General features: G+C 38.9%; 1 protein-coding gene and 1 long non-coding RNA gene across 6 annotated transcripts in view; one reads left to right on the top strand and one right to left on the bottom strand.

The window, feature by feature from the left end:
• Window positions 1–18,334, bottom strand: part of DNAJC24 (DnaJ heat shock protein family (Hsp40) member C24) — a 63,453-nt gene that overhangs the window by 27,698 nt on the left and 17,421 nt on the right. The window lies entirely within an intron of this gene.
• LOC103877575 overlaps window positions 1–18,334 on the top strand; it is a 35,992-nt gene that overhangs the window by 16,668 nt on the left and 990 nt on the right. Inside the window, exons 2-4 of one of the 2 annotated variants that reach the window (XR_004177649.1) lie at window positions 5,659–5,894; window positions 10,875–10,993; window positions 16,479–16,681. This is a non-coding gene — a long non-coding RNA (uncharacterized LOC103877575). Of the gene's footprint in view, window positions 1–5,658; window positions 5,895–10,874; window positions 10,994–16,478; window positions 16,682–18,334 lie in introns of those variants that run through there. The other variant, XR_637327.4, reaches the window with a different exon arrangement.

The following is an 18,334-nucleotide window of genomic DNA, read 5'->3' as shown; positions in this document are numbered from 1 at the left end:
CTCCATGCTCAATAAATGCTAAATGAATGGATGAGGGGAAAAATTTTCCTAATAATCCAGACTATCAATATTAGGGTAACCCCTCTTTCCCTCCTCCCATGAACTGCCAAATCTATAGATTCTACTTACATAATTTACTTTCTATTCTCAATATCAACCCTAGTTCAGACCATTAGCTCCTACCTAGTCCCCAGCAATCATCTTCTAACAGCTTTCCAATCCATCTTACCTGCTTCATAGTCACTCATCTTAACATAACTCTGACCATGTCATTCCCCAGCTCATAAATTTTAAATGGCCAACTAATGCATAATGAATTACAGTGAAACTCTTTATCCTTAAAAGTAAAGTACTACAATAGAGAACCACAACCGACACAACAAAACAAGATAATTTTAGACCAATATCCCTGATGAACATCAATGCAAAAATCCTCAATAAAATACGGGCAAACCGAATCCAGCAGCACATCAAAAAACTTATCCACCATGATCAAGTGGGCTTCATCCCTGGGATGCAAGGCTGGTTCAACATACGCAAATCAATAAATGTAATCCAGCATATAAACAGAACCAAAGACAAAAACCACATGATTATCTCAATAGATGCAGAAAAGGCCTTTGACAAAATTCAACAGCCCTTCATGCTAAAAACTCTCAATAAATTCGGTATTGATGGAACGTATCTCAAAATAGTAAGAGCTATTCATAACAAACCCACAGCCAATGTCACACCGAATGGGCAAAAACTGGAAGCATTCCCCTTAAAAACTGGCACAAGACAGGGATGCCCTCTCTAACCACTCCTATTCGACAAAGTGTTGGAAATTCTGGCCAGTGCAATCAGGCAAGAGAAAGAAACAAAGGGTATTCAATTAGGAAAAGAAGAAGTCAGATTGTCCCTGTTTGCAGATGACATAATTGTCTATTTAGAAAGCCCCATTGTGTCAGCCCAAAATCTCCTCAAGCTGATAAGCAACTTCAGCAAAGTCTCAGGATACAAAATCAATGTGCAAAAATCACAAGCATTCTTATACACCAGTAACAGACAAACAGAGAGCCAAATCATGAATGAACTTCCATTCACAATTGCTTCAAAGAGAATCAAATACCTAGGAATCCAACTTACAAGGGATGTAAAGGACCTCTTCAAGGAGAACTACAAACCACCGCTCAGTGAAATAAAAGAGGACATAAACAAATGGAAGAACATACCATGCTCATGGATAGGAAGAATCAATATCATGAAAATGGCCATACTGCCCAAGGTAGTTTATAGATCCAATGCCATCCTCATTAAGCTACCAATGAGTTTCTTCACAGAATTGGAAAAAACTACTTTAAAGTTCATATGGAACCAAAAAAAACCCCGCATTGCCAAGACAATCCTAAATCAAAAGAACAAAGCTGGAGGCATCACGCTACCTGACTTCAAACTATACTACAAGGCTACAGTAACCAAAACAGCATGGTACTGGTACCAAAACAGAGATATAGACCAATGGAACAGAACAGAGACCTCAGAAATAATACCACACATCTACAGCCATCTGATCTTTGACAAACCTGAGAAAAACAATAAATGGGGAAACGATTCCCTATTTAATAAATGGTGCTGGGAAAATTGGCTAGCAATAAGTAGACAACTGAAACTGGAACCTTCCTTACTTCTTATACAAAAATTAATTCAAGATGGATTAGAGACTTAACTGTTAGACCTAAAACCATAAAAACCCTAGAAGAAATCCTGGGCAATACTATTCAGGACATAGGCATGGGCAAGGACTTCATGTCTAAAACACCAAAAGCAATGGCAACAAACGCCAAAATTGACATATGGGATTTAATTAAACTAAAGAGCTTCTGCACAGCAAAAGAAACTACCATCAGAGTGAACAGACAACCTACAGAATGGGAGAAAATTTTTGCAATCTACTCATCTGACAAAGGGCTAATATCCAGAACCTACAAAGAACTCAAACAAATTTACAAGAAAAAAACAAACAACCCCATTAAAAAGTGGGCGAAGGATATGAACAGACACTTCTCAAAAGAAGACATTTATGCAGCCAACAGACACATGAAAAAATGCTCATCATCACTGGCCATCAGAGAAATGCAAATCAAAACCACAATGAGATACCATCTCACACCAGTTAGAATGGCGATCATTAAAAAGTCAGGAAACAACAGGTGCTGGAGAGGATGTGGAGAAATAGGAACACTTTTACACTGTTGGTCTAACTGTAAACTAGTTCAACCATTGTGGAAGACAGTGTGGCGATTCCTCAAGGATCTAGAACTAGAAATACCATTTCACCCAGCCATCCCATTACTGGGTATATACCCAAAGGATTATAAATCATGCTGCTATAAAGACACATGCACACATATGTTTATTGTGGCACTATTCACAATAGCAAAGACTTGGAACCAACCCAAATGTCCATCACTGACAGACTGGATTAAGAAAATGTGGCACATATACGCCATGGAATACTAGGCAGTCATAAAAAAGGATGAGTTCGTGTCCTTTGTAGCAACACGGATGCAGCTGGAAACCATCATTCTCAGCGAACTATCGCAAGAACAGAAAACCAAACACCGCATGTTCTCACTCATTGAACAATGAGATCACTTGGATACAGAAAGGGGAACATCACACACAGGGGCCTGTTGTGGGGTGGGGGCATGGGGGAGGGATAGCATTAGGAGATATACCTAATGTAAATGACGAGTTAATGGGTGCTGCACACCAACATGGCACATGTATACATATGTAACAAACCTGCACGTTTGTTATACCTAGAACATAAAGTATAATAATAATAAAAAAAGAACCACAACCTACCATTCAAGCTTTATCTATTAAAATATTAAACACTGAATACATAAACACTGTATTCTAACTATATCCATATCTGTGCAAAGATTAGTACAGTGCCTCTTTGCACAAGTATCCTTCATAAATATTTGTATATTTAAGTTGTGTGTTTAATATTTTCCCCAAAAGTACAAAATCAGAAACTTACTGATTTTAGTCAGCACAATATAGGAGGAGGGACGAATTTTAGGTTTACTCTGAGGTACTGCACTTAAGTGCCTTTTCTCTCATACTCTTTCCTAGTGAACAAGTATTTACTATGTCATTCTATTACGCTGACACTGTGAACAAATATGATATGAAAATGCTTCAGCCCAATGATCTTCCTTCAAACACTTTTCAAATTGAGGAATGAGATACAGAGTAAACAAACACTAAGAGGAATGCATTCAAAAGAATACATTTGGAAAAAAAATGAATTTGTAGTTGCTATGATTTGAATGTGTGCCCAATCCATGTTAAATGTGATTGTCATTGTGACAGTATTAGGAGGTAGCACCTTTCACCAGTGATTGGGCCATGACTGCTCTGCCCTCATGAATAGAATAATGTTGTTATTTCTAGAGTGAATTCCTTATAAACGGCTAAGTTTGGCCCTCTTTTGCCTATGTAGCAAGCGCTTGAGTTTGCTAGTCATGGGATGGGACAGCAGGAAACAGAAAACTCTTTTCAGATGCTGACCATTTAATATTGGACTTCTCAGCCTCCAGAACAGTGAGCCAATAAATTTTTGTTCATTATAAATTACTGCTCTGGGTGCAGTGGGTCACACCTGCAAGTAATCCCAGCACTTTGGGATGCTGAGGCGGGAGGATTGCATGAGGCCACGAGTTTGAGATCAGCCTGGACAACACAGTTAGAACTCATCTCTACTATAAATTTTCATGGTAGCATGGGCCTGTAGTCCCAGTTACTCTGCAGGCTGAAGTAGGAGGACTGCTTGAGCCCAGAAGATTGAGGCTATGATGAGCCATGATTGTACCACTATACTCCAGCCTGGGTGATGCAAAAACATTCTGCCTCAAATAAATAAAAAGGTTAGCTAGTCTGTGGTATTTTGTTATAGCAGCATGAAATGGACTAAGACAGAAGCTGTGAGAGTTAAAAATGGGCAAGGCCGAAAAAAATTCCTGGCTGGGTGTGGTGGCTCACGCCTGTAATCCCAACACTTTGGGAGGCCGAGGCGGGCAGATCACCTGAGGTCAGGAGTTCGAGACTAGCCTGGCCAACATGGAGAAATCTTGCCTCTACCAAAAACAACAAAAATTAGCTGGGTGTGGTGGCACATGCCTGTAATCCCAGCTACTTGGGAGGCTGAGGCAGGAGAATTGCTGGAATCTGGGAAGAAGAAGTTGCAGTGAGCTGAGATCACGCTACTGCACTGCCTGGGCAACAGAGCAAGACTCTGTCTAAAAAAAAAAAAAAAAAAAAAAAAAAAAAGAATTCCTAATGTCTCTTTCTCTACTCTCCTTCTAATTTTCCTGAAAGAAAACTGTTAATGTTTCACATACCAATTCTGTACTACCAAAAAGGGAGTAAGTGTCATAACAACAACAGATGTTATCAGAATCTCAGCAAAAAGAGACTTGCTTGGTGTTTGTGTTTTTGGTCAATGATTTTGGGGAAGGTCCCACTCAAGTACTGTCTTGCAAAGCCCCAATATGACCACTGTTGAATTTCCGTGACATTACAGTAGATACACATTCCAAACAGATTACCACTGAGGAATTTCAAAGAGCAGCATACACATCAACACTGAATAAAAGCTTATTATGGGCCATTTTTATTTAAAGTTTGCATGCATTTATGAGTCTAATAATCACTACAGCTTGAGGCACTCATTACCTCTAAAGATAATGAAAACTTATTTCTTCAGACATCTGTTGTGAAACAAAATTGAAAAGGTCAATTTGAGAGAATTATATAAGTAATAAGGCATTAATAAATCTGACCACAATATCTGACAACTGAGACAGCACAGGCATTCCTCTCTGGGGTCTGCTGCTTTCCAACCCCAGATTGGAAATAAAGGAAAATCTTAAGTTTCCTCAAGGAAAATTCAAGGCATTCAGCTAGCCCTGAGAAGTAAATGAGCAACTTGATAAGCAAAAGGTCATAACAGCTTAAAATAATAGCCGAGGAAGTTAAAGTCATAAAATGTTTGGTTCCTTATGTCAGAGGTGTGTGAACCACAGCAACTCCATCTTGAATACAAGCTGGGTAAAATAGGACTAAGACCTACTGGGCTGCATTCCCAGATGGTTAAGGCATTCTAAAGTCACAGGACGAGATAGGAGGTCGACACAAAATACAGGTCATAAAGACCTCACTGATAAAACAGGTTGCAGTAAGGAAGCCAGCTAAACCCCACCAAAACCAAGATGGCCACTAGAGTGACCTCTGATGATCCTCACTGCTACACTACCACCAGAGCCATGACAGTTTACAAATGCCATGGCAACATCAGGAAGTTACCCTATAAGGTCCAAAAAGGGGAGGCAGGAATAATCCACTTCTTGTTTAACACATAATTAAGAAATAACCATAAAAATGGGCAACCAATGGCCCTCAGGGCTGCTCTGTCTATGGAGTAGCCATTCTTTTAATCCTTTACTTTCTTAATAAACTCACTTTAACTTAATGGACTCACCCTGAAGTCTTTCTTGCATGAGATCCAAGAACCTTCTCTTGGGGTCTGGATGGAGACCCCTTTCCTGTAACACCCACGGAAACTAAAGAAAACATCTTAACACATGGCCCTGAGTTGTTTTTCAGAAACCTGGACCGCCACCAAATGGATCTGCTGGTACACAGACTTCAGATAAGAAGAAACTGGAGACTGAACTCCAACCACATTTCTTTGTTCCAAATTTCCTCCTGAGTGGCCTGGAGGAAGTCATGCCCATGGGACAGACCTAATATTCTTTTCTGCTGACCCCAAGTCTTTACACAAAGCTCTCCTTCGTTAACCAACTGCAAATCAAAAACTGTTTGAATCCGCCTATGATTCGGTAAGCCCCTGCTTCAAGATGTCCTGCATTTTTAGGCCAAACCAATGTACATACTTCATGTGTTGATGTATGCCTTTGCCTGTAACCCCTTATTTCCCCACCTTTAAAAACCCTTATATGTAAGCCATAGAGGAGGTTGGGTCTTTAGCACAAGCTGCCCAATTCTCCTTGCTTGGCACCCTGAAATAAGTGTCTCACTTTCTCTCACTGCAAATCTTGATGTAAGTGTTTGGCTTTGGTGAACCTGATGGGCAGACCCAAGTTCAGTTCAGTAACACAACTAGAAGAGCATTCCCCAACATTTTTCTTCATGAAGAAGAATGATACACACACACACACAAACACACACACACACACACGCATGTTAACTGAAAAAAACATTTGTGATCTTTAAGTATCTATAAAAAATTACCTTAATCAGTTCCTTTGGGAATGCTAGTGAATAGCTAAGAATTTAAAAGACAATATAGTCATGTGCCAGATAATGATGCTGCAGTCAATGATGTATTGCATATACAATAACAGCCCCATAAGATTATAACGGAGCTGAAAAATTCCTACTGCCTAGTGACATCATAGCTGTTATAATATCACAGTACAATGCATTATTCACATGTTTGTGGAAATGCTGTTGCAAACTAACCTACTTTATAAACTTTATAAAGTGGAGCCAGGTGTGGCAGCTCATGCCTGTAATCCCAGCACGTTGGGAGGCTAAGGCAGGAGGATCACTTGAGGCCAGGATTTCAGGAACAGACTGAGCAAGGTAGTGAGATCTCATCTCTACAAAATAATTACAAGATTAGCTAGGCATGCTGGCACAAGCCTGCAGTCCTAGCTACCCAGGAGGCTGAGGTGGGAGGAGTACTTGAGCCCAGGAGGTCGACGCTGCAGTTAGCTATGACTGTACCATTGCCCTCTAGCATGGGTGACAGAGCAAGACCCTGACTCTATAATTTTTTAAAAAAACTTTGTAAAGTAAAAAATGTATGGCTGGGCGCGGTGGCTCACACCTGTAATCCCAGCACTTTGGGAGGCCAAGGTGGGCAGATCACAAGGTCAGGATATCGAGACCATCCTGGCTAACACGAGAAAACCCTGTCTCTACTGAAAATACAAAAAATTAGCTGGGCGTAGTGGCGGGTTCCTATAGTCCCAGCTACTCAGGAGGCTGAGGCAGGACAATGGCGGGAACCCAGGAGGCAGAGCTTGCAGTGAGGCGAGATCACGCCACTGCACTCCAGTCTGGGTGACAGAGCGAGACTCTGTCTCAAAAAAAAAAAAAAAAAAACCAAGTTACAATAAGCTAAGGTTATTTTAAAAATATTTTTGTATAAATTTAGTGTAGCCTAAGCGTACAATGTTTATAAAGTCTACAATAGTGTACAGTGACGTTCTAGGCCTTCACATTTACTTACCACTCATTGACACCCATAGCAACTTCCAGTCCTACAAGCTCTATTCATGGTATGGACCCTACACAGGTACATGTACCATTTTTAATATTTTATAGCATATTTTTACTGTACCTTTTCTATGGTTAGATATATTAGATACACAAATACCACTATGTTACAACTGCCTATAGTATTCAGTACAGTAACATATTATATAGGTTTGTAGCCTAGGAGAAAACGGCTATACCACAAAGCCTGATGTGCAGTAGGCTACACCGTCTATATATGGATGGCTTATGTAAGTGCACTCTGTGATGTTCTCACAGGGTGAAATTGCCCTATGACACATTTCTCGGAACACATCCCGATCTTGAAGCGACACAGGGCTGTATGTAGTCAAAAACAACACGCTTTCCTAGAGCTCACCATTTGGCTCCGTAATGTAACGGCAGCCCTTGCTATGGAATCTTTGTGAATAATCCTATACATTTATTTATGATGGAATCCTACATTTAACATAGACAGCCCCACGGTTCTCAGAGAGCCTTAAAGTGATGCTTCAGTGTGCTTACATGGCCAGCCACGCTGACAGAACAACATGAAGAAATGTACATCCCTTGGGTCTACCAAATCTCTAATGATTGCCTCCATTCTCCAGAAAAGCCATTTTAATACCATTAATATTTATAAACAGATCTCTTGGTCTTCTGAACATATTTTTAAAACTTCTGCTAAATATCACTATACCACTGACTGCCTTTGAGACAAAATTGAGACATTCATTCTGAGATTCCTGGTAGCTCCAAGATGCAGCAGCAAAAGAGAAAAACAGAGAAGGAAGTGAAAGAGGGGGAAGCAGGAGGATGGGAAAGGCAGGGAGAGGATGGGGAAGAGAAGGAGGTAGTGATGAAAGAAGAGACAGTGGGAGAAGGGGAATAAGAAAACAGAAGAGAAGGATGAAGAAAGAGAGGAAAAGGAAGGATGATGTTTTGAAAAAGAGAGAGAAGACAGTAAAGAACACTGAAAGACAATAAAGCTGCGCAATATTTGTGGTAGGTATTGTTTTTCAAATAAAGAATTAAGATAACTAATTTATACTCCCACTAACAGTGTAAAGGCATTCCTATTTCTCCACAGCCTTGCCAGCATCTACTGTTTCCTGACTTTTTCATAATCACCATTCTGACTGACGTGAGATGGTATCTCATGGTTTTGATTTGCATTTCTCTAATGACCAGTGATGATGAGCTTTTCTTCATGTTTCTTGGCCACATAAATATCTTCTTTTGAAAGTATATGTTCATATCCTTTGCCCACTTTTTGATGGGGCTGTTTTTTTTTCTTGTAAATTTGTTGATGTTCCTTATAGATTCTGAAAATTAGACCTTCGTCAGATGGGTAGATTGCAAAAATGTTCTCCCACACTGTAAGATGCCTGTTCACTCTGATGATCGTTTCTTTTGCTGTGCAGAAGCTCTTTAGTTTAATTAGATCTCATTCATCAATTTTGGCTTGTGTTGCAATTGCTTTTGGTGTTTTAGTCATGAAGTCTTTGCCTGTGCCTATGTCCTTAATGGTATTGCCTAGGCTTTCTTCTAGGGTTTTTATGGTTTTGGGTTTTACATTTAAGGCTTTAATCCATCTTGAGTTAATTTTTGAATAAGGTGGAAGGAAGGGGTCCAGTTTCAGTTTTCTGCATATGGCTAGCCAGTTTTCCCAGCATCATTTATTAAATAAGGAATCCTTTCCCCATTGCTTGTTTTTGTCAGGTTTGTCAAAGATTAGATGGTTGTAGATGTGTGGTGTTATTTCCGAGGTCTCTGTTCTGTTCCATTGGTCTATATCTCTGTTTTGGTACCAGTACCATGCTGTTTTGGTTACTGTAGCCTTGTAGTATAGTTTGAAGTCAGGTAGCGTGATACCTCCAGCTTTGTTCTTTTTGCTTAAGATTGTCCTGGCTATACAGGCTTTTTTTTGCTTCCATATGAAATTTAGAGTAGTTTTTTCTAATTCTAATTCTGCAAACAACCACTGTGGAAGACAGTGTGGTGATTCCTTGAGGAATACCATTCTGGTTCCTTGAGGAACCAGAAATACCATTTGACCCAGCAATCCCATTATCGGGTATATATCCAATGGATTATAAATTATTCTACTATAAAGACACATGCATACATATGTTTATGCAGCACATTTACAATAGTAAAGACTTGGAACCAACCCCAATGCCCATCAATGATAGACTGGATAAAGAAAATGTGGCACATATACACATGGGATACTATGCAGCCATAAGAAAGAATGAGATCATATCCTTTGCAGGGACATGGATGAGGTTGGAAGTCATCATTCTCAGCCAACTAACACAGGAACAGAAAACCAAACACCACATGTTCTCATTTGTAAGTCGGAGTTGAACAATGAGAACACATGGACACAGGGAGGGGAAAAACACACACTGGGGCCTGTCGGGGTGTGGAGGACAAGGGGAGGGAGAGTATCAGGACAAATACCTAATGCATGAGGGGCTTAAAACCTAGATGATGAGTTGATAGGTGCAGCAAACCACCATGGCACATGTATACCTATGTAACAAACCTGCACATTCTGCGTATGTATCCTAGAGTTTAAACAAAAAAAAAAAAAAAAGAAAGAAAAAAAGGAAGAAAGGAAACCTTAAAAAAAAAAAAAAAAGAATTAAGAGATACATCTGCAGAAACTGAATTCCCAAAAATAAAGAAACGTAAAAGGTTAAGATATGTGGCTAAATTATTGAATCCATGGCAATTTATGGCAAACCTTTTTTAAAACCTCTATAATACATCTTAAACTGTGAGGTTTACTAACTCTAAAATATAATCTTGCACCAATTCCTTTTGTTAGTAACATGCGTTTTTTCTCTTTTGAATATATTCGGGTGTAGCATAATCCCTGTTCCTGTATGACTGCACGTAAGATATAAAAACAACTTTAAATCTTGTGCAGTGGGTTACATAATATCCAATATAAATATAAACCCAGACACCTCCACTCCCCCAAATCAAATCAAGTAAGTTTCCATGATATATTCAATACACGCTACAGAGAGAATTCTGATATCAACCCTTTACCTCCAATTTCCCCAGATGACGATTAGTAGTAGGGAGAGTACTTGCTGATTTCACGTACTCCCTGGGTTCAGGGAAAAGATGTCTTTTTATACAATTAAGGACTCAAGAAACTGATGTCAAACTAAACTCATCACTGCTAAATAAGAGTGGCGATGTACACACACAGATCCTATAGAGAGGCTCTCCTACAACTCAGAGCTCTTGCTCTGGACACCAAGGCCATCAGGTACTAATTACCTAGTGTGTTCTGTCAATACTTTCATGCTTTTCTTTTATTAATTGATCATTTTGCCATATTAATGATACTAGTACAGTGGTTTTGAATTCCCTCGAGTGCTTTACCCCTGAGATAGGAAAAAAACAGTAAAGAAGATATGGGAAAGAAAATGTCACAGATTATCTTTAACTATCTCTTATTTGAATCAATGCTAACACTGCTTCCTATAAAAGTTATCTATTTCTTTTATTTGCAGAAATGCTGTCGACCTAAAATGTACAACTGTTCTTTAAATAAAACTTCAACTGATTTAACTTTATAAGCTACAGGAAACAACAAATGAAATGAAATATACTAACGTATATAGGTATACAGGTATGTAACATTCTCATATATAGGTGTTCAAAATTAATGATGGGATTGCATACCTAATGCTAGAGAGGTGACAAGAACCCTTAATTCTAACTACCTAATGATGAGAGAAAGTCACCTAAATGAAGCTCAATAAACAAGATAAGTGACCTTAATACTGACAGGGGAAAAAAGGGGTAAAAGAAGAAAAATAAAGCATTTAATAACTGTAGTTAGTCAATGAACTTAATATACTATTTTTGAAATAAAGGCCTAAGTAGGCTTCTTAGGATATCAAGAAATAAAAATCGGACCAGGCGTGGTGGCTCACGCTTATTATTCCAGCACTTGGGAGGCCAAGATGGGCAGATCACAAGGTCAAGAGTTCAAGACCAGCCTGGCCAACATGGCAAAACCCCGTCTCTACTAAGAGTACAAAAATTAGCCAGGCGTGGTGGCAAGCACCTGTAATCCCAACTATTCAGAAGCCTGAGGCAGGAGAATTGCTTGAACCTGGGAGGCAGAGGTTGCAGTGAGCTGACATCACACCACTGCACCCCAGCCTGGGCGACAGAGCAAGACTCTGTCTTGGGGGGGAAAAAAGAGAAACATATATCCTCTGAGATAATTTTTGATTTTCATTATTGCAAATCACTGTTATTTTGAAGCGGCTGTTAAAAAGTTAGTGTGGAAATGTGGAAATGCTGTTAGGACCATGCAGTTGTAATTTTCTAATGAATCTGAATATAGTTTAGATAGGCAAGAGAGAGATGCACATTGACTGACTTTGGCTGTGTTTTGTTGTTGTTTTGCTTTATTTTCCATGAGATGCTCACTTGCTTAAAACATGATCATGTTACAAAAAGTTAGGTATCAGAGTACTGCAATTGTGTCCTTTATACTTTGACACTGCATTAAGATTACGAAAGCTAAAAAAAAAAAAAAATCACAAAGGTAAAGTCAAGTACAACACACTACTGCCACCTATTGCTTAGCAAAATATTGCCTAAAGAAGCAGTCAATGATTCATTTATCTTTTATGCAAGTTAACAAATGAAACATGGTTTTTTAAATGTTTTTAAACCCTTTTAAGGTTTTGTGCTTAAGAGAAAATATAACCCACGTGTAAGACTAGCATGCTAAAAATGTTTATCCATCAAAAAATACTTATCTACTACCTTATAACAAACCAGATATTGTGCCAGCCAATGAAGATACCATGATGATTAAACGGGGATCCCTATCCTTGAGGGACTCATAGTCTAGTGGTAAAGAGTACGCATGTCAACAATTTATTATAATGCATTGGGAAGGATGAGGTTCATGAATAAGATGACAGCATGAAAAAGTTTTCACTTGGAGTAAGTTGGGGACAGTTTTATAATAAAGGTGATATATGACTAGGTTTTGAAGGATGCATAGGGTTGGCTATGGAGAAACTGTGGAGGATCGGGGAGGAAAGGGTATTCCAGGGAGAAGGAAGTAGCAAATACAAGACAAGAAAGTACTAAAATGGGCATTAGAGTTACGAAATGCAGAACTGTAAGTCAGACCGAGAATGAGTGAAAGAGTGGTTGGACAGGGAAAAGGGAGATGAAGTTGAAAAGCTAGACTGGGGTCAAATCATAGGGAGATTTTTAGTTTGCCAAGAAATGTGGATATGCCCATAATTAAAACTCCACATTATTTTCATGATAGGAACATAATCATATTTTTGTTTCAAAGACAAAAACAATTCTAAACTGATAGTAGGATGGAATGGGTAAGAGAATAGGTAGGTAGATTGGCAATAAAGAAACCACTGTGCTACGGCAGCACTCCTGAGGAACTATGCTAAGGCTGCTGACGATCAAAGGTGGGAGTCAGACAAGGGGAAACGTAGGAAGTAGGGAACATAAATTTGGAAGTCACTCATGCAGCAGATAAAGCTAAAGGAATACACAGAGAGCAGTCTGTGTCAACTTTTTTGAGTTTTGAACTCCTCTAAGAATCTGATAAAATTTGCATATAATTGAGGGGTTAACAGACCTCCCAAGTCCCCTGAGACTCAGAAGAAGAATCCTTGATTTCGTGTTAAGTCAAGAGGGTCAAATAAAACTCAGAAGAACAGTGACATTTATATCACAAAGAGGAACAGACGCTGGAAAAGAAAATAGAGCAGTGCTCAGACAGGCAAGAAGATAATCAGGAAAGACATGCTCCTGCCCATAGAGGAAGAAATTTCAAATTTCAAGACTTATGACAATATCAGATGTCACAGTAAATCCACTATGTTTGGCAAATAAGGAACACTGGCCACTTTAGTAGTCACCGTTTAGAAGACTGACAGTGGTGAAAGGGAGTGGGCTGAGAAGCCAGTGGATAGTAGTCAATTAATGTTTCGCAAGAAGAAAGGAGTGACAGTTCGAAGAACCAAGGTCAATGGAGAATTTTTTTGAAGACATTTTACTGGATGAGTGGAAAAAGCTAATGGAAAGGGGAAATTAAAGATACAAGAGATAACTGGAGCAACATTGATTTTTAAAATACTAAAAACTGAGTATGGATTCTGGTTCTGTTATTACAAATCTTGTGATCCTAGAAAAGTTATTCAACTGCATACAATTTCTTCATTTGAAAAATGAAAAGAATGTTTGCCAAACTATAAGCTACTCATGAGAGCAAGGACCTTTGCCTATATTCACCACTAAATCCACAGCACCTAGCACAGTGCCTGACACATTACAAGACCCTTAATATTTAGTCAGTGAATAAAAAATATGTCCGCATACTTCACAGTGTTTTGTAAAAACCAAATTACACAGTATGAGTAAATATATTTTGAACAAAATTTAATTTTTTTTCAAAATGGGGTGTACAGTCAGAATGACTATCATCTAAAAGTAAAAAATAATGGATGCTGGTGAGGCTACAGGTAAAAGGGAATGCTTATACACTGCTAGTGGGAATGCAAATGAGTTCAGCTACTGTGGAAAGCAGTTTGGTGTTTCCTCAAAGAACTTAAAACAGAACAATCATTCGACCCAGCAATCCCATTACTGGGTATAAAACCAATGGACTATAAATCCTTCTACCACAAAGACACATGGGACATGAATGTGTATGTTCATTACAGCACTATTCACAATAGTAAAGACAAAGAATCCATCTAAATGCCCATCAACGTTAGGCTGGATCAAGAAAATGTGGTATATATATTAATACAACATGGAAAACTATGTAGCCATAAAAAAAAAGAACGAGATCATTCCTTTGCAGCAACATGAATGGAGATGGAGGCCACTCTCCTAAGTGCACTAATACAGGAACAGAAAACCAAATACTGCATGTTCTTATTTATTAAGGTGGAACTAAACACTGAGTACATATGGACACAAAGGAGGGAACAATAGACACCAGTTCCTACTTGAGAGTGGAGGGTAGGAAGAGGGTGAGGATCAACAAATTACCAATTGGGGGTACTATGCTTATCACCTGAGTGACAAAATAATCTATACATCAAACCTCTGCAACATGCAATGTAACCTGCAATAATGTTATAACAAAACAGCTTTTTGTTTGTTCCACTTTTTTTTTGTATTTTAAAGCATTACTTTTGATTTTACCTTCGTATCAATTCCTCTCTTCTGCTTTCTTTTGATTTACTCTATTTTCCTTTTTCTAACTTTTTACCTGGGTTTTAATTCATTTATTTTTTTCTCCTTATTTACATAAGTATTTAATGCTATAAATTTTATTTGATAATTATTTTAGCTGTATTTCACAGATGCTAACATAACATTTGTTAAATATGGTTCCTTTTGTTTTACATTTTTCTTTGAGTCAAGAGTTGTTTAGAAACTTTTTTTAACTTCAGAGTGCAATGGTATTTTGGTTTTTATTTTATGAATACCTATCAAACATCTGTATTATGAAAAAAAAAAAGTGTGGTGGAAGAGGAGGGCCATCAGAGCAAGCCTTCCAACGTAATTAGTTGATCCTCGTTAATCACGGATTCCACATTTGCAAATTCATCTACTTCCTAAAATTTATTTATAACCCCCATATCAATACTAGCAATGCTTTCTTGGTCATTGGTGACATGTGCAGACTGGTGAAAAACTTGAGTCACTTGACATGCATCTTCCCAGCTGAAATTAAGCAAGGTAATGCTATGCCTCCTTCTTTCAGCTCTCACACTGCAAGTATCCTTTTCACAGTCTATTTAGTGCCATGATTTTTGCATTTTTTACCTTTTGTTGGCAATTTTGCCATTTCAAATGGCTCCCAATTAGTGTATTAAGTGTTGTTTAGTGTTCCTAAGAGCAAGAAGCCCATGATGTGCCTTATGGGGAAAACACATATGCTTAGGTAAGTGTCACTCACGCATGAGTTACAGTGCTGTTAACCGTAAGTTCAATGTTAAATAAATCAACAATATATATTAAATAACATGTTATAAACAAAAACAAACATAAAACAAAGCCTTTTATTGATCACCTGAGGAAACTGTGAGCAGAGGCTCTCAGGAACCTAACCCTACATTTCCCCTAGGATCAATGTTTTTTTTTTACTATTTGCTAATTCAGTGTTTGTGGCAACTTCAAAGAACATAACTACAGCAAATAACCAGAATAGATGGTACAATAATATAAATATATATTACAATTTTTTTTTTTTTTTTTTTTTTTTGAGACGGAGTCTCGCTCTGTCGCCCAGGCTGGAGTGCAGTGGCCGGATCTCAGCTCACTGCAAGCTCCACCTCCCGGGTTCACGCCATTCTCCAGCCTCAGCCTCCCGAGTAGCTGGGACTACAGGCCGCCCGCCACCTCGCCCAGCTAGTTTTTTTTGTATTTCTTAGTAGAGACGGGGTTTCACCGTGTTAGCCAGGATGGTCTCGATCTCCTGACCTCGTGATCCGCCCGTCTCGGCCTCCCAAAGTGCTAGGATTACAGGCTTGAGCCACCGCGCCTGGCCAATATATATTACAATTAATTTATACCTTGTCTTAGTCTACTTTATGCTGCTATAACAAAATATCTGAGACTGGGTAATTTATAAAAAACAGAAATGTATTGGGTCACAGTTCTGGAGGCTGTGAAGTCCAAGATCGAGGTGCAAGCAGGTCAGAGCCCAGTATCTCTGCTTCCAAGATGACACCATGCATGCTGCATCCTCTGAAGAGGAGGGTTATGCTGAATCCTCACATAACACGGATACAGCCCAAGAGAGAGCAAGAGGGAACTGAACTTGCCCTTTTCTAATGGTCCCAATCCTACCCATGAGGGTGGAGCCCTCACAGCTAATCACCTCGTAAAACTCCTACCTCTTAACACCATTACAACAGTGATTAAATATCAACATGAGTTTTAGACAGGACAAATATTCAAACCACAGCACACCTTGCCGGCTTTTAGAGAGTGCTCTTGGTCCTTTCTCTATTGCCATACCCCACAATGTCCTTAGCTAAGAGGATCTGCATATAAGTCTCCTATGTGCCCTGTTACAGGTTATGTTTCACTCCTTCTAGGGGCTCAGGACAAAAGAATCCCCTGCCCAAACAGCCTGAAGTCAAGACGAAGCTTATATCTCTGGCTGTGGGTAGAAAAAGCAGCAAGGTAGGACAAGTGGTAGCTGTCTCTGTACTGCTGCATTTGGGCATAGAAGCCCAAGGACTCTGTCTTAGTCCATTTGGACTGCTACAACGTAAAAACCATAGACTGGGTTGCTTAAATAACAATGATATATTGCCTAAATCAAGGCACTAGCAGATTTATTGTTTGGTGAGGGCCTGCTTCATAGATGGCTTCCTCTGTCCTCACATTGTGAAAGAAGTGAGGGAGATGGGGCGCAGTGGCTCATGCCTCTAATCCCATCACTTTCAGAGGCCGAGGCGGGCAGATCACCTGAGGTCAGAAGTTTGAGACCTGCCTGGCTGACATGGTGAAACCCCATCGGGAGGCTGAGCTGGGAGAATCTCTTCAACCTGGGAGGCAGAGGTTGCAGTGGGCTGAGATCAAACCATTGTGCTCCAGCCTGGGCGACAGAGTGAGACTCCGTCTCAAAAATAAAAAATAAAAAACATTGTGAGGGATTTCTCTAGTTTCTCTTATATAAGGGCATTAATCTCATTCACAAGGGCTCCACCCTCATGATCTAATCACCCCCGAAAGGCCCTGCCTCCTAATGTCGTCACACTGGGGGTTAGGAATTCAACATTTGAATTTGGGGGAGACATAAGGATTCAGTCCATAAGAAACTCAAATAATTCTAAATTTAATCCTGGTCTTCCAGGTCTATATGAAAGTATATTTGTAAGGAAAATATATTTTTAAGATAGAATATCAACATATTTTATTTAATTTTAGCTTGATTGATAATGTTTATGCAAGCATGTGGTATGTAGACTTTATAATATTTCTCTGGGTCTAAAACTATTAGGAGTGGGCCTTATTACTTGGTATATATTTAATCTTTATGAGTACATAGTAGGTATATATATTTAGGGATTACATAAGGTATTCTGATACAGGCACACAACACATAATAGTCACAGCAGGGTAAATGGGGTATCCATCACCTCATTTATCCTTTATGTTACAAACAATCCAATTAAACTCTTTTATTTTTAAATGCACAATAAATTATTGTTGACTGCAGTCACCCTGTCGTGCTGTCAAATACATCTTATTCATTCTATCTAGCTCTATTTTTTATAACCATTAACCATCCCCACTGCCCTCTCCCCCACCTATCTACCCTCTCCAGCCTCTGGTAACCATTACACTATTCTCTATCTCCGTGAGCTCAATTGTTTTAATTTTTAGTTCCCACAAATAAGTAAAAACATGCAAAGTCTGCATTTCTCTGCCTGGCTTATTTCACTTAATATAATGTCCTCCTCTTTCCATGCATGTTGTTGCAAATGACGAGATCTCACTTTTATGGCTGAATAGTACTCTGTGGTGTATATATACATTTTTAAATCCATTTGTCTGTTGATGTACAATTACGTTGCTTCCAAATTTTGGCTATTGTGAATAGTGCTGTCATAAACATGGGAGTGCAGATATCTCTTTGATACACTAATTTCCTTTTTCTGGAGTATATAACTAGCATGGGATTGCTGAATCATATGGTAGTTCTACTTTAAGTTTTTTGAGGAACCTCCAAACTGTTGTTCATAGTGGTTGCACTAATTTAATTCCCATCAAATGTGTACAAGGTTTCCCTTTTCTCCACCTCCTCACCAGCATTTGTTATTGCCTTTTTAATAGAAGTCATTTTAACTGGGGTGGGATGACATTGCCTCATAGTTTTTATTTTTATTTCACTGATGATCAATGATGTTGATTGAACAACTTTTCATACACCTGTCTGCCATTT

This window comes from Papio anubis, chromosome 12, assembly GCF_008728515.1.
Source record: "Papio anubis isolate 15944 chromosome 12, Panubis1.0, whole genome shotgun sequence".
In the NCBI taxonomy this organism is placed as follows: Eukaryota; Metazoa; Chordata; class Mammalia; order Primates; family Cercopithecidae; genus Papio; species Papio anubis.
Note: the sequence above shows the minus strand (reverse complement) of the source record. Positions and strands in the feature narration are given on the sequence as shown.